Source organism: Bos indicus x Bos taurus, chromosome 16 (genome assembly GCF_003369695.1).
Source record: "Bos indicus x Bos taurus breed Angus x Brahman F1 hybrid chromosome 16, Bos_hybrid_MaternalHap_v2.0, whole genome shotgun sequence".
Lineage (NCBI taxonomy): Eukaryota > Metazoa > Chordata > Mammalia > Artiodactyla > Bovidae > Bos > Bos indicus x Bos taurus.
Window position 1 is genome coordinate 9,453,029 of NC_040091.1, and position 17,733 is coordinate 9,470,761.

Genomic DNA, 17,733 nt, shown 5'->3' on the forward strand with positions numbered 1-17,733 from the left:
TGCCCAATATGCTAATAGAGATCAGTGGAGAAATAACTCCAGAAAGAATGAAGAGATGGAGCCAAAGCAAAACAACACCCAGTTGTGGATGTGACTGGTGATGGAAGTAAAGTCCAGTACTGTAAAGAACAATATTGCATATAAACCTGGAATGTTAGGCCCATGAATCAAGGTATGTTGAAAGTGGTCAAACAAGAGATGGCAAGAGTAAACAATGACATTTAAGGAAGCAGTGAGCTAAAATGGACTGGGATGGGTCACTTTAACTCAGATGACCATTGTATCTACTACTGTGGGCAAAAATCCCTTAGGAGAAATGGAGTAGCCCTCATAGTCAACAAAAGAGTCTGAAATGCAGTACTTGGATGCAATCTCAAAAGTGACAGAATGATCACTGTTTCCAAGGCAAACCATTCATATAACAGTAATCCAAATCTATGCTCCAACCAGTAATGCTGAAAAAGCTGAATTTTAATGGTTCTACGAATACCTACAAGACCTTCTAGAACTAACACACACACACACACACACACACACACACACACACACACACACATCTTGTTCATTATAGGGGACTCGAATGCAAATGTAGGAAGTCAAGAGATACCTGGAGTAACAGACAAATTTGGCCTTGGAGAACAAAATGAAACAGGGCAAATATTAACAGAGTATTGCCAAGAGAATGATCTGGTCATAGTAAACATACTCTTCCAACATCATGAGAGAAGACTTTACACGTGGACATCACCAGAGGGTCAATACTGAAATCAGATTGATCATATTCTTTGCAGCCAAAGGTGGAGAAGCTCTATATAGTCAGGAAAAAAAAAAAGACCATGGGCTGACTGTAACTCAGATCATGAACTCCTTATTGCAAAATACAGACTGAAATTGAAGAAAGTAGGGAAAACCACTAGACCATTAAGATATGACCCACATCAAATCCCTTATGATTATACAGTGGAAGTGACAGATTCAAAGGATTAGATCTCACAGACAGACTGCCTGAAGAACTATGGATGGAGTTTCAGATATTGTACCAGATGCAGTGATCAAGACCATCTCCAAGGAGTGAAAAATGTAAAAAGGCAAAATGGTTGTCTGAGAAGGCCTTACAAATAACTGACAAAAGAAGAGAAGTGAAGGCAAAGGAGAAAAGGAAAGACATACCTATTTGAGAGCAGAGTTCCAAAGAATAGCAAGGAGAGATTAAAAAAAAAAAAAAAAAAAAAGCCTTCCTCAGTGATCAATGCAAGAAATAAAGAAAAAAACTAGAATGGGAAAGACTAAAGATCTCTTCAAGAAAATTAGAGATAGCAAGGGAACATTCCATGCAAAGATGGGCACAATAAAGGACAGAAACAGTATGGAAATGACAGAAGCAGAAGATATTAAGAAATGGTGGCAAGAATAGAGAAGAACTATACAAAAAATATCTTAATGACCCAGACAACCATGATGGAGTGATCACTCATCTACAATCAGACATCCTGAAATGCAAAGTCAAATGGGCCTTAAGAAGCATCAGTACAAACAAAACTAGTGGAGGTGATGGAATTCCAGTTGAACTATTTCAAATCCTAAAAGATGATGCTGTAAAAGTGCTGCACTCAATATGCCAGCAAATTGTGGCCAATCAGCAGTGGCCACAGAGCTGGAAAAGGTCAGTTTTCATTCCAATCCCAAAGAAAGGCAATGCCAAAGAATGCTCAAACTACCACACAATTGCACTCATCTCACATGCTATCAAAGTAATGCTCAAAATTCTCCAAGCCAGGCTTCAACAGTACGTGAACTGTGCACTTCCAGATGTTCAAGGTAGATTTAGAAAAGGCAGAGGAACCAGATGTCAAATTGCCAACAACTTCTGGATCACAGGCAAAGAAAGAGTTCCAGAAAATCATCTATTTCTGCTTTATTGACTATACCAAAGCCTTTGACTGGGTGGATCACAACAAACTGTGGAAAATTCTCCAAGAAATGGGAATATCAGACCACCTTACCTGCCTCCTGAGAAATCTGTATGCAGGTCAAGAAGCAACAGATAAACTGATCATGGAACAACAGACTGATTCCTAATAGGAAAAGGAGTATATCAAGGCTGTATATTGTCACCCTGTTTATTTAACTTATATGCAGATTACATCATGTGAAATGCCGGGCTGGAGGAAGTACAAGCTGGAATCAAGATGGCCAGGAGAAATATCAATAACCTCAGATATGCAGATGACACCACCCTTATGACAGAAAGTGAAGAAGAACTAAAGAGCCTCTTGATGAAAGTGAAAGAGGAGAGTGAAAAAGTTGGCTTAAAACTCAATATTCAGAAAACTAAATCATGGTGTCTGGTCCCCTCACTTCATGGCAAATAGATGGAGAAACAATGGAAACAGTGAGAGACTTTATTTTATTTTTGTTTGGCTCCAAAGTCACTGCAAATGGTGACTGCAGCAATCAAATTAAAGGTGCTTGTTCCTTGAAAGAAAAGTTATGACCAGCCTTGACACCTTATTAAAAAGCAGAGACATTATTTTGCCAAGAAATGTCTGTCTAGTCAAAGCTATTATTTTTACCATAGTCATGTATGGATGTGAGAGTTGGACCATAAAGAAATCCAAAAAATTGATGCTTTTGAACTGTGTTGTTGAAGAGTCTTGGGAGTCCCTTGGACTGCAAGAAGATCTAACCAGTCCATCCTAAAGGAAATCAGTCCTGAATATTCATTGGAAGGACTGATGCTGAAGCTGAAGCTCCAATGCTTTGGCCCCCTAACGCAAAGATCTGACTCTTCGGAAAACACACTGATGCTGGGAAAGATTTAAGGCAGGTAGAGAAGGGGACAACAGAGGATGAGATGTTGGATGGCATTACTAACTCAATGGACATGAGTCTGAGAAAGCTCCAGTCGTTGGTGATGGACAGGAAAGCCTGGCGTGCTGCCATCCATTATGATGCAAATAGTTGCATATGACTGAGTGACTGAACTGAACTAAAATTTAATTATTTCTAATGAAAAGGACAGTCATGTATGTTTTTAAATAATTTTAACAGTTTTTAATGAAAGCTGTTGACAAGATGACTTTATTCCTGCATCTTCTCAATTGTTTCTTCCTTATATTTGCCCTTTTCTTTTCCTACTTGGTCAGATTTGGCTCTCCCTTCCAGGATCTTTATGCAGTCTTTGGTTTTAGTCTAGTGTTAACCACCTTGCTGGGGTGAATGCCCACATAGAGAGTTGTACCATTAGCCTTTTCCTGCTGCATTTCTTCAGTGTAGTTGACACATTTCTTCGTGTAAACCTGGACTGCTTTGCTAATTTGCTGCCATTTGTAGTGCCCTCCTACAACTTGTACTTTCTGAACTTCATTATCCTTTTAGATGGGCAAGGACTGAACCTTGTACTTCTGTCTCAGCTCTTTAGAAAGAGGAGAAGACATAATTTTCCTGTGAATGTGGGAAGGCTCATTGAAATGTGTTTTTTGGTTCTTGCTTAGGTCAGAAATCACAAAGAGATTTGACTCTTCTGACCATTTGAATCTATGAAATGGAGCGTGAACAGAGTAAACCTCCTTCAAAATGAATGAAATCGGGCCCTATATCTAGAACCCAGAAAATGCACAGAACTTGGGTCCAAAAAATCTTCCAGTGGCCAGTGAGGCCTGAAAGTTTTACCAAGAAAGTACGCCAAGACCATTCTTTAAGAAACTACTCTGCCTAGACTAGATTCCATCGCCACAGACTTCCCTCCCCTTCAGCTCAGCTCAGATTTCCAAGTGTCAAAACCCTCTTACCTCTGGCTGGTGGTGCTAGAAGAAAGGCCAAGACCACCCTGGCCCCTCTGTGGCTACCAAAACAGTACTGGGGCACTGGGGTCAAGAGGCAACATGGCCTGAATGGATGGCTGTGGATTGTATGCCTTGTCTCAGCAAATTCTTACCTGCTGGCCAGCCAGTCATGTACTTTTTTATTCTCACATACATGGTTCAAAATATAGAATATCCACAAGAAATAGAATGAAAATCACCAGGAATAATTGTAAGATAAAGGTATTATTCTTAATTGTAAGTTATTATAAGAAATGTAGTTGATAAAATGTTTTATTTTTCATTATATGTCTTTTTGTCCTCTTATACACATTCAATATTGTATTTTACTCCTGTGTTATCTTCAGTAATTTAAAGGGGAAATTTAAGTGAAATTATACCAAAGATCTCAAAGTAAAAATCCAAAAGTAAAAATGAATCATTTTTTTTCTTAAACAAATGGAAAGAAAGATAGAATCACACATATGATAACACACAGTAATGAGCTCTCATGCTCTCACTCTGTGTCAATGACCAAAGCTGCCACTCAATTGTGCCTCCTCAGACACATAATTGCAGTAATTCTCTAGCAAATCCTGATGAGGAAGTTATCTTTATCCAGAGCTCTAGTGAGCATGTCGTGTTAAAATTAAAGCAGACAATGACCTTTATGTCTCAGTTCTCATTTCTCAATAATTACCATTCTGAATCTGCACTTCAAGTAACAGATAAACAAGGTTGATTTAGGAAAACATAAAGAATCTTTCTGAAGTATTCTTTTTCCTCTGATAATAACTGTCTAGAGGACAAGCATGCATGCTTAGTCACTCAGTTGTGTCTGACTCTTTGCAAATGCAGGGACTGTAGTCTGCCAGGAACCTCTGTCCATGGGGTTATCCAGGCAAGAATACTGGAGCGGGTTGCTATTTCCTCCTCCAGAGAATCTTCCCCATCCAGAGATCGAACTTGAGTCTCCTGTGTCTCCTGTATTGGCAGGGAGATTCTTAACCACTGTGCTATCTGGGAAGTTCTACTATCTATACAGTTCTCATTCTTTTTATACCCACTAGCAATGGTCCACTTTTGATTCTCTCTCAATGATAGTTTCTTTTTATATAAAATTAATTTTATTTGTACCTCTATGCCTTTTCTCATGCCATTGCCTATAAGGACATTTCAATAATCCAAGTTATCACCTTTAAAGTACTCTATTAATCACTATTGCTTTAAATATCATGTTATGTAAAGTGTTGATCTGTGGTTCCATAGAATCCTGTACATATATCTATCTGTATTGCTCACAATACTATATGGAAATAAATCTCTTTGTGTGCTTTCCCGCTACATTTGAATTTCATAATAATAGACATTGCAAATTATTACATTCTATATTTTTATATTTACTTATTTATTTTTATTTATTTTTATTTTTTTAAATTTTATTTTATTTTTAAACTTTACAAATTGTATTAGTTTTGTATTTTGTCCTCAACAGTCTGGCTACCTTAGGAAAATTGCAAGAAATAAATTGGTATATTTGAAAATAAGCCAGGAAAGATAAACAAGAAAATAAAACTGGGACTTAGAATTTCAAATTATGGAATTCCTCAAATATTAATAGCCAGGACATGGAAGCAACCTAGATGTCCATCAGCAGATGAATGGATAAGAAAGCTGTGGTACATATACACAATGGAGTATTTACTCAGCCATTAAAAAGAACACATTTGAATCAGTTCTAATGAGGTGGATGAAACTGGAGCCTATTATACAGAGTGAAGTAAGCCATAAAGAAAAACACCAATACAGTATACTAATGCATATATATGGAATTTAGAAAGATGGTAAAAATAACCCTGTGTACGAGACAGCAAAAGATACAATGATGTATAGAACAGTCTTTCAGACTCTGTGGGAGAGGGAGTGGGTGGGATGATTTGGGAGAATGGCATTGAAACATGTATATTATCATATATGAAACGAGTCACCAAGTCCAGGTTCGACGCACGATACTGGATGCTTGGGGCTGGTGCACTGGGACGACCCAGATGAATGGTATGGGGAGGGAGGAGGGAGGAGGGAGGAGGGTTCATGATGGGGAACACAGGTATACCTGTGGCGGATTCATGTTGATGTATGGCAAAACCAATACAATATTGTAAAGTTAAAAAATAAAATAAAATTAATTTAAAAAAAGTGAACATCCTCTTTTCTTATACCTATTTCTTTATTTTAATTATCTAGACTTTGGCATAGAATGTGAAGCAAAGTAAACTTTATGAAAATTCGGTTCTATGTTGAACAAACTATGCTCAAGTGAAAATGTGAGATTATAAATATATTGTTCCAGAAATAATTAAAATGTACCCTAATTGTTCACTGAGGCACTATTTACAATAACCAGAACATGAAAGCAGCAAAAATGGCCATTGACGGATGAATGTATAAAGACGTACATGTTATATATAATGGCATATTACTAAGCCATAAAAAAGAACAAAATAGTGTCATTTGCAGTGACATGGAGGGATCTAGAGATTGTCATACTGAGTGAAATAAGTCAGACAGAGAAAAGTAAATGTCCTATGATATCACATATATGTAGAATCTAAAAATATGTTACAAATGAATTTGTTTACAAAACAGAAAGAGATTCACAGGTGTAGAAAGCAAATATGATTACCAAGGGCAAAAGGAAGAAGGAGGGATAAATTGGGAGATTGGGATTGACATGCACACACTACTATATATAGAATTGACAACTAATAAGAACCTACTCTATAGTACAGGGAACTCTGTTCAATACTTGGTAATGACCTATATGGGAAAAGTTATCTTTAAAAAGTGGATATATATATATATATATATATATATATATATATAATTGATTCACTTTGCTGTACAGCAGAAACTTATACAACATTGTAAATCAACTATACTCTAATAAAAATTAATAAAGAAAAATTATATAATCTGACATTCTATTTATTCTTTGATATAGTTACTTTCAGGAAAGAAATATGTCTAAGTAAAATAATTCTCTAGGAATACATTAGAAAATGAAGACTGAAAAAGAAACCTGATAACACACATATACAAACAGACACACACATACATCTCACATAAATATTAGAGAATGTATTAGAGTTTCATTCAAATAATATTAGATTTATTTCTAATGTAAAAATATGCTAGCAGTTTGTGTTTGATGTGAGTGAATATGGAGGAGTAGGTAGTTCCAAAGGGGTTGTCCCTCTACAAACACAATCAAAGTGAATGAAAACTGTCAGTTACTTTTTTTTAAGTCTTAATAAAAAAAAAAGAAGAAGAAGAAGAAGTCAAAGGCTTATTTTTGTTGTTAGTCACTAAGTAATGTCTGACTCTTTTGCAACCCTGTGGACTATAGCCCACCAGGGTCCTCTGTCCATGAGATTTCCCAGGCAAGAATACTGGAATGGGTTGCCATTTCCTTCTCCAGGGGATCTTTCCATCTGAAGGATCAAACCTGCCTCTCCAATTGCAGGCAGATTCTTTACCACTGAGCCACCAGGGAAGCAACAAAGATGTATAGCAGCCAAGTTGGGGAGTTTTGAAGTACTTGCCTTTGTCCTACCTCTCTCCTGTCTCCAAGATGGTCTTAAAATGACAACCAGTATTCCAGTTTGGCATTCTGGTCCCTTACTCTGGAGGAAGGAAAGCTGATCTTGTTCTCAAATAGTTATTTTTATCTGTTTTAGTCTAACACTTACTTGTAGGAATGGTGAAAGCACTTGCCTCTGCTTCACCTGATCAAGAACTTTCTCAGGGCAGAAAAGTGGCTACACAGAGGGTATTTCTCAAAAACCATGGAAGGCAAGTAAAGAACCCACTGCTGCCTAGAGCACATGATTGCAATTTGAGGGACAATAAAAGACTGCCAAAAGCCTGAGAGGAAAATCTGTGGAGAAAGGGTCTTTGAAGAATTATAGAATTGAAAATATCACATGAGTATTGGGGAATATAGGAAGCCAAGTGCATAGGAAAGCCAAGTGCAAACCCAGGGGAAGGTTTTTGTTAAAAACAAAAAAACAAAAGAACCTGGGAAGACCATAAACTTTTAGCTCAGGCTCTGCACAAATGAAATGAAGACTAAGCAAGGTTTGTAACTGGCCATCTAAGTGTTAAAGGAGTGTTGCAACACAGAGCCAATCTGCAAAGACTAAGAGAATTTGGGGTTTTATTTTTGTCTCTAAACATTCAAAGGCATCTGTCAAATCAGAAGATAAAAGAAGAGAGACTGCAGGCCACACATATCAATGAATACATTCTTTAAATCATACACTAGAAAACTCACTAAAAATCCAACCAATTACAAAGCAGAAAAAGCAAGAACAAGAAATTTTAAGGTGGCAGAAGAATCTAATCTCCAGAATTCATAAGTCATACTATTTACAGTGTTCAGGTTTCAACAAAAAAAATAATGAAGCATGTAAAAAAAAAAGTATGCCCCACACACAGGAAATTTAACCAAAATTGTCTCTGTGGGAAGCATAGACATTGGATTTACTAGAAACGGACTCTAAGTCTCTACTGTGTCAGTCACAGACTTAAATGGAGCTATGCACACAGCTAAAGGATATCATGCAATTCCACAGGAATCATATGACATCAATAAAGACACAGAAACTATAAAAAACGAACTGAACCAAAAATCTGCAGCTGTAAAGAATAAAATGTACAAAATGGTGGCATAGGTTTTTCTCTCTACAAAGTAATAGGAAACAAAAAGTATCAGAATTTTTTAACTCTTGAAAAAAGTCAAAGGCTTATAGTAATCAAATAAATATCAAATCAAGAAGGAAACTTAAAAATAGTTGGAGCACTTTGAAATATTATTTAGTAAAATAAAAATCACTAGAGAATTTCAACAGGAGATTTAAGTAACACAAAAGTTTATATATAAGAGAGATCAATTGAAGCTATCCAGTCATAGGAGCAGAAACAGAAACTAATAGAGATTTAAAAAAAAGAAAGAAAGAAAAAGGTGAGATGTATGGAGTAAAAAACATACACACACACATACACACAGAGCAATAAAAGGCCTGTAAGACATCATCAAATTTACTGATATATGAAAAGTAGGAGTCTCAGTGGGAGAGGAGAAACTGACAGAGTATGTGAAGATACAATAGCTGAAAACTTCCCAAATGTGATGGAAGACATGATTTTACACAAAAAGGATACGTGATGATTTCCAAGAAAAATGAATAAAACAGTATCCACAATGAGATACATGATAATTGAACTGTCTAAAGAAAAAGAGAGCATCCTGAAATCAAAAGAAGAGAAGCTACTTATTATTAAAAAATTTGTTGCCAACATTAAGTGTAAATTTCTTAGCAAAAATTACGGAGCCAAGAAAGTTGTGGGGTGGCATTCCTAAACTGTGGAAAACTTACAATAACAACAAAATAGCTGAATGAATTCCATATCTGATGAACAAAATTTAAAAATCAACAAGAAATTAAAACAGTTTATAGCATATGGAACTATACTTAATATCTTGCAATCACTTGTTGTGAAAAATAATCTGAAAAAGAATATATATATTTATATATACATATATACATATATATGTATATATCTATATATGGGCTTCCTTGGTAGCTCAGACAGTAAAGCATCTGCAGGAGCCCTGGGTTTGATCCCTGGGTCAGGAAGATCCTCTGGAAAAGGAAACAGCAATCCAATCCGGTAATCATGCCTAGAAAATCCCATGGACCGAGGAGCCTGGATATATATATATCAGTTCGATTCAGTCACTCAGTTATGTCTGATTCTGTGTGACTCCATGGACTGCAGCAGAGCAGGATTCTCTGCGCAACACCAACTCCCGGAGCTTGCTCAAACTCATGCCCATATAGTTGGTGATGCCGTCCAATCATCTCATCCTCTGTCACTCCCTTCTCCTCCTGCCTTCAATCTTTCCCAGCATCAGGATCTTTTCCAGAGTCAGCTCTTCTCATCATGTAGCCAAAGTACTGTAGATTCACCTTCAGCATCAATCCTTCCAAAGACTATTCAGGACTGATTTACTTTAGAATTAACTAGCTTGATCTCCTTGCAGTCCAAGGGACTCTTAAGAGTCGTCTCCAACATCACAGTTCAAAGCATCAGTTCTTTGGTATTCAGCTTTTGTTATGGTCCAACTCTCACACCCATACGTGAGTACTGGAAAAACCATAGCTTTGACTAGATGGACCTTTGTTGGCAAAGTAATGTCTCTATTTTTTAATAGGCTGTCTAGGTTGGTCATAGCTTTTCTTCCAAGGAGCAAGAAGGAATCTTTTAATTTCATGGCTTTAGTCACCATCTGCAGTGATTTTGGAGCCTAAGAAAATAAAGTCTGTCACTGTTTCCCCATCTATTTGCCATAAAATGATGGGACTGGATGCCACGAGTTTTGTTTTTTGACTGTCGAGTTTTAAGCCAGCTTTTCCACTCTCCTCTTTCACTTTCATCAAGAGGCTCTTTAGTTCTTCTTCACTTTCTGTCATAAGGGTGGTGTCATATCTGCATATCTGAGGTTACTGATATTTCCCCCAGCAATCTTGATTCCAGCTTGTGCTACATCCAGCCCAGCATTTCGCATGATGCACTCTGTGTATAGTTAAATATGTGGGGTGACATACTTTTTTCCCAATTTTGAACCAGTCTGTTGTTCTATGTCCAGTTCTAACTGTTGCTTCTTGACCTGGATACAGATTTCTCAGGAGGCAGGCAAGGTGGTCTGGTATTCCTATCTCTTGAAGAATTTTCCACAGTTTGTTGTGATCCACACAGTCAAAGGCTTTGGCAGAGTCGATAAAGCAGAAATAGATGTTTTTCTGGAACTCTCTTGCTTTGTCTATGATCTAACAGATGTGGCGATTTGATTTCTGGTTCCTCTGCCTTTTCTAAATCCAGCTTGAATATCTGGAATTTCTCAGTTCATGAACTGTTGAAGCCTTGCTTGGAGAATTTTGAACACTAGTTTCCTAGCTTGGGAGATGAGTACAATTGTGCAGTAGTTTGAACATTCATTGGCATTGCCTGTCTTTGGGGTTGGAATGAAAACTGACCTTTTCTAGTCCTGTGGCCACTGCTGAGTTTTCCAAATTTGCTGGCATATTGAGTGCAGCCCTTTCACAGCATCATCTTTTAGGACTTGAAATAGGTCAGCTCAAATTCCATCACCTCCACTAGCCACTTCTTAAGGCCCAGCTGACTTCTGACTCCAGGATGTCTGGCTGTAGGTGAGTGATTACACCATCATGGTTATCTGGGTCATTAAGATCTTTTTGTATAGTCCTTCTATGTTCTTGCCACCTCTTCTTGATACTTTCTGCTTCTGTTAGGTCCATTCCATTTCTGTCCTTTATTGTGCCCATCTTTGTATGAAATGTTCCCTTGGTATCTCTGATTTTCTTGAGAGATCTCTACTCTTTCCCATTCTATTTTTTCCCTCTATTTCTTTGCATTGATCACTGAGGAATTGATCTTTCTTCTCTCTCCTTGCTGTTCTTTGAAACTCTACATTCAGATGGGTATATCTTTCTTTTTATCCTTTACCTTTACCCTCTCTTCTTTTCTCCATTTTTTATAAGCCCTCCTCAGACATCACTTGCCAGTCTAGGTTCGATGCACAATACTGGATGCTTGGGGCTAGTGCACTGGGACGACCCAGAGGGATGATATGGAGAGGGAGGAGGGTTCAGGATGGGGAACACATGTATACCTGTGGCGGATTCATTTTGATATTTGGCAAAACTAATACAATATTGTAAAGTTTAAAAATAAAATAAAATTGAAAAAATAAATAAATAAAAGATTAAAAAAAAAAAATTCCAGATAACAAAAGTTTAAAGAATTAGTTGTTTGTAGACCTATCATGGTGGGCTGCTGTCTATGGGGTTGCACAGAGTCGGACACAACTGAAGTGACATAGCAGCAGCAGCAGCAGCAGACCTATCATACAAGAATGCAAAAGGGAGCCTTTAGGGTATAAATACAAGTACACTTTATGGTAACTTGAAGCCATACAAAGAAGTAAAGAATACTGGCAGAGAAAATTACATAACTAAGTCAAAATCAATCATTATAATATTTCTTGTTTAAAATCGCTCCACTTGTACCTATATGATTTAAAGGGCCAATGGATAAAATAGATATAAACTTATTTTAATGGGTATATAATGTATAAATATGTAATTCATGATGACAAAAAAAAGTCAAGAATCATGCATTTGTATAAAAGTTCAGTTTTCATATACCACTGAAGCTAGGGTGCTATTAAACCAAATAATTTATTATAAATGTAAGAAGATAATTGTAATCTCTAACATAGCCACTAGAAAATAATTTTAATATATATATGAAAGGAAATGAAAAACAAAATTGTACACTACACAAATAAACACAAAAGGATAAAATAATTAAGGAATTGGAAAGCAACAAATTATATGATATATATAGAAAACCAATAGCAAAAGGGCAGAAGTATTTCCATATCAGTGATTAAATGTAAAGGATAAAAATCTCCAATATAAGGCAGAGATTATTGAAATGGATTAAAAAACAAAATAAGCATGGCCTGACTATTTTCTGTGTTCAAATGACCCATATTTTATTTAAAGACACAAAATAAATGGAAAGTGAAAGGTTGAAAAACAATATTACATACAAATAGTAACTGAATGAGAGCCAGACAGGCTATACTAGTATCATAAGAAGTAGAATTTAAGTCAAATAATACTACAAGGGACAAAGAAGAACAACATACATTTATAAAGGTGTCAATTTATCAAAAATATATGACAAGTATATATGTATCTAATAACAAAAAGATACTCGAGAATTGCAAGTTTTGAGTTTTGAATTTTGAAATTCCCGTCAGTCAATGCTTTATATTTTATCCATATCAATTGTTTGAAAATATAAATATTTTTGAGTGATAAATATAAACATTTTTTTTCTGTTACATTTCTTAGTATTTTAAATACAAGCAAACCAAATGAAATAAAAGTGCTGTGGCTGAACATTTTGTAGAGAGTGTGCCCAAAACAAAAATTTATATGCTGAAGCCCTGTCTCCCATTATGATTGTATTTGGACATAATGCCTTGAAGGTAGTAATTAAATGAAAGAGGTCAAAGGGTGGAGCCCCTAATCTAATAGCATTGGTGTCATATAAGAAGAGGGAGAGAGACATCATGAGCACACACTGAGCAAAGGCTATATGTCAATACAGTAAAAAGTGTCTTTAAGCCAAGGCGAGAAGTGGTATCAGAAATCAATATTGCCAGCACCTTAATCTTAGATTTCCAGCTTCCAGAATTATGAGAAAATACATTTCTCTTGTGTAAGTCAGTCTGTGGCATTTGTATGCATTTTTTCCTTAGTCCTGGTATGGATAATATGTATATCTTTATGGTTAATATGTATGCCATACATAAATTCCTTATTAATATAATTAAAAACTTTTAAGAGGTTGGTTGGTTGATTTAATCAAGTGAAATTTTGTGTAAATTTTTTTCATGAAAGTTTCAATCCAAATGTATAGCTTTAACTTATTGGAATTATGAACAGTATTAACATCAAATTTATTCCATTTTAAAGAAAACATGAATATAGGTCATAATTCTCTTATAGCCATCTGAAATTTGCTTGCTAATATTTTGTAAGACAATATATATATTCATAAATATGACTTAGTTTAATTATTTTAGAGTTATTCAGCTTAGAATTAAGATTGCTTAAAATTAATGCTGCAAAGAACAACACAGCATAGGTACCTGAAATGTTAGGTCCATGAATCAAGGTATGTTGGAAGTGGTCAAACAGGAGATGGTGAGAGTGAATATCAACATTTTAGGAATCAGTGAAATAAAATGCACTGGAGAAAAAATTTAGTTGAGATAATCATTATATCTATTACAGTGGGCAAGAATCCCTTAGAAGAAATGGAGTAGCCCTCATAGTCAACAAAAGAGTTCAAAGTGCAGAACTTGGGTGCAAGCACAAAAATTACAGAATGATCTCTGTTCAGTTCCAAAGCAAACCATTAAATATCACACTAATCCAAGTCTATGGCAAAACCATAAATGCCAAAGAAGCTGAAGTTGAACGGTTCTATGATGACCTGCAAGATCTTCCATAACTAAAACCAAAAATAAGATGTCCTTTTCATCATAGGGGCCTGGAATGCAAAAATAGAAATATAAGGCATACCTGGTGTAACAGGCATGTTTGGCTTTGGAGTACAAAATGAAGCAGGTCAAAGGCTAACAGAATTTTGCCAAGAGAATGCACTGGTCGCAGCAAGCACCCTCTTCACACAAGAGACAACTCTACACATGGACATCACCAGATAGTTAATAACAAAATCAGATTGATTATATTATTTGCAGTCAAAGATGGAGAAGCTCTACGCTGTCAGCAAAAACAAGACCAGGGGCTGACTCTGACTCAAATCATGAACTCCTTACTGCAAATTTCAGACTTAAATTGAAGAAAGTAGGGGAAAACACTAGATTATTCATGTGTGACCTAAATCAAATCCCTTGGAGATAACATAGTGGAAGTGACAAACAGATTCAAGGGATTAGATCTGATAGACAGAGTGCCTGAAGACCTATGGATGGAGGTTCAGGATATTGTATAGGAGGCAGTGATTAAGACAATCCACAAGAAAAAGAAATGCAAAAAGGCAAAATGGTTGTCTGAGGAGGCCTTAAAAAATATCTGAGAAAAGAGAACCTAAAGGCAGAGGAGAAAAGGAAAGATATACCCATCTGAATGAAGAGTTTCAAAGAATAAGGAGAGATAGGAAAGACTTCCTCAGTGATCAATGCAAAGAAATAGAGGGAAACAATAGAATGGGAAAGACTAGAGATCTTTTCAAGAAAATTAGAGTTACGAAGGGAATATTTCATGCAAAGATGGGCACAATAAATGATAGAAACAGTATGGACCTAACAGAAGTAGAAGATATTAAGAAGAGGTGGCAAGAATGCACAGAAATACTATACAAAAAATATCTTCATGACCCAGATAACCATGATGATGTGATCACTCACCTAGAGCCAGACATCCTGGAGTGCAAAGTCAAGTGGGCCTTAGGAAACATCACTATGAACAAAGCTAGTGGCGGTTATGGAATTCAAGCTAAGCTGTTTCAAATCCTAGAAGATGGTGCTGTGAAAGTGTTGCACTCAATATGCCAGAAAATTTGCAAAACTCAGCAGTGACAAGACTGGAAAAGGTGAGGTTTCATTCCAGTCCCAAAGAAAGGCAATGGCAAAGAATATTCAAACTATCGCACAATTGCACTAATCTCACATGCTAGCAAAGTAATGTCAAAATTCTCCAAGCTAGGCTTTAATATTCTGTAAACTGAGATTTTCCAAATGTTCAAGCTGGACTTAGAAAAGGCAGAAAAACCAGAGATCAAATTGCTAACATCCACTGGACCATAGAGAAAGCAATAGAGTTCCAGAAAAACATCTACTTCTGCTTTATTGGCTATGCCAAAGCCTTTGACTGCGTGGATCACAACAAACTGTGGAAAATTCTTCAAAAGATGGGAAAATCAGACCACCTTACCTGCCTCCTGAGAAATCTGTATGCATGTCAAGAAGCAACAGGTAGAACCGGACATGGAAAAACAGCCTGGTTCCAAATTGGGAAAGGAGTATGTCAATGATGTATATTGTCACCCTGCTCATTTAACTTATATGAAGATTACATCATGTGAAATGCCAGGCTGGATGAAGCACAAGCTGGAATCAAGATTGTCCGTAGAAATATCAATAACCTCAGATATGCAGATGACATTGCCCTTATGGCAGAAAGCAGAGAACTAAAGAATCTCTTGATGAAAGGGAAAAATGAGGGGAAAAAGCTGGTTTAAAACTCAACATTCAAAAAAAGAAGATCATGTCGTCTGGTCCTATCACATCATGAAAAATAGATGGGGAAACATTGGAAACTGTGACAGACTTTACTTTCTTGGGCTCCGAAGTCACTGCAGATGGTGACTAAAGCCATGAAATTAAGACACTTGCTTCTTGGAAGAAAACCTATGACCAAACTAGATAGCATATTAAAAAGCAGAGACATTACTTTGCCAACAAAGGTCCATCTAGTCAATGCTGTTTTTTCTAGTAGTGAGGTATGGATGTGAGAGTTGGACCATAAAAAAGCTGAGCACCAAAAAATTGATGCTTTTGAACTGTCATGTTGGAGAAGACTCTTGGGAGACCCTTGGACTGCAAGGAGATCAAACGAGTCAACCCTAAAGAAAATTAATCCAGAATGTTCATTGGGACTGATGCTGAAGCTGAAACTCCAATACTTTGGCCACCTGATGCAAAGAACTGACTGTATGGAAAAGACCCTGATGTTGGGAAAGATTGAAGGCAGGAGGAGTAGGGGATGACAGAGGATGAAATGGTTGGATGACATCACTGACTCTATGGACATGAGTTTGAGCAAGCTCCAAGTGTTGGTGATGGACAGGAAAGCCTGGCATGCTGAAGTCCACTGGGTCCCAAAGGGTTGGACACAGCTGAGTGGCTGAACTGAACTGAAACTTAATGCAGCCTATATTTTTCCATGATGTGTCTGCTTTATAAAATGAAAAATTGTTATTTATCATAGAAATAAGGAAGAGTCCATAAACTTAATTTGAATTTTACTAACTTTTAGAAACCATTATTTGTGCTTTTGTTTTCTTAATTTTTGATTTGATGACTATTTACTCTGAATATTGAGTCATTAAGTTATCTGTACTTAATTGGATTAATTTTATGAAATTCTGGCTCTGCTTGAGTATAATTTCTTATAAGGCTTTCAAATTCATTGACTCACCATCACACATCTAGTCATACACATACGAACACATGTACACCCACAGTTGCACACATACATTTTAGCTATTCCATTTTAGTTATTCTTTTTCTCTTTTCAACGTTGTATAGATTTATCAGTAATCATTTCATCTTTTTTAAAGCTATTGGTTCCTGAATTATTTAATCCATTTTACAGATTTTATTTGCTTTCTTTTTGTGTATTAATTTCCATATATAATTTAACTATATTTCTTTTATTTATTTGAAGCAAATTATTAGTTAACTTAAAAAAAATTTGTGGACTATTTAACAAACTAGGTCTCTTCATCTCTGAGCATAGCTTTAGGTTTCAATTTTGATTTAAACATTATTTGTTATATATTTTGTACATTTCTTTTATTAACTTATTATTGTGTCATATTTTATACTTCTAGTATTAAATTTTGATTTTTATTTATGTATGTATGTTGTGTATTTACTAGGCATTAATGTAACTGACAAGTGATATTACTTGAGCAATATATTTTATAGGAACTTTCTTCAAGTTTTCTCACTAACCCAAAATATAAAATTATTTAAACATACTCATAGATACTGACATCACCCACATGTATTTTATCTCTAGTATTGTTTGCTATTTTGGTAGCTAAATGTTGGAAATAGATGCCAGGGGCCCATTTGTTTTCTGGAGATCGTTTCAAGGCATCACAATAACAGAGGTTGAAACAATCTTAGGGTGTTTAGGGTCTCTGGTACCTAGAGCTCTTGGTTTGTACGTATTATTTCCAAAAGTTAATGTGAATTAAAGAAAAGACCTTTTTTCTACATTAATGCTATGAACTCTTGGTACCAACCACAGGCACCAAAAAAAAAAAGTCTTTATTTTCTATATCCTGGACTTCTTCAAAGTACATTTACACTTTCACAAAACTTCTAGAATACAATAAATATCAATGAATGTAGCAAATTTTTAAATGTGCCTCTAGAAACAATCTAGTATATGAACAGGTATTTCGACCTTAAAAGTCAACTCGCCTCCCCCAAATCAGCTCAAAATCATAT

The 17,733-nt window shown here is 36.0% G+C and overlaps 1 pseudogene; it reads right to left on the reverse strand.

Moving 5' to 3' along the window:
- Window positions 1–3,041: 3,041 nt before the first annotated feature.
- The window catches only part of LOC113907048, a 36,621-nt pseudogene continuing 21,929 nt past the window's right edge, over window positions 3,042–17,733 (reverse strand).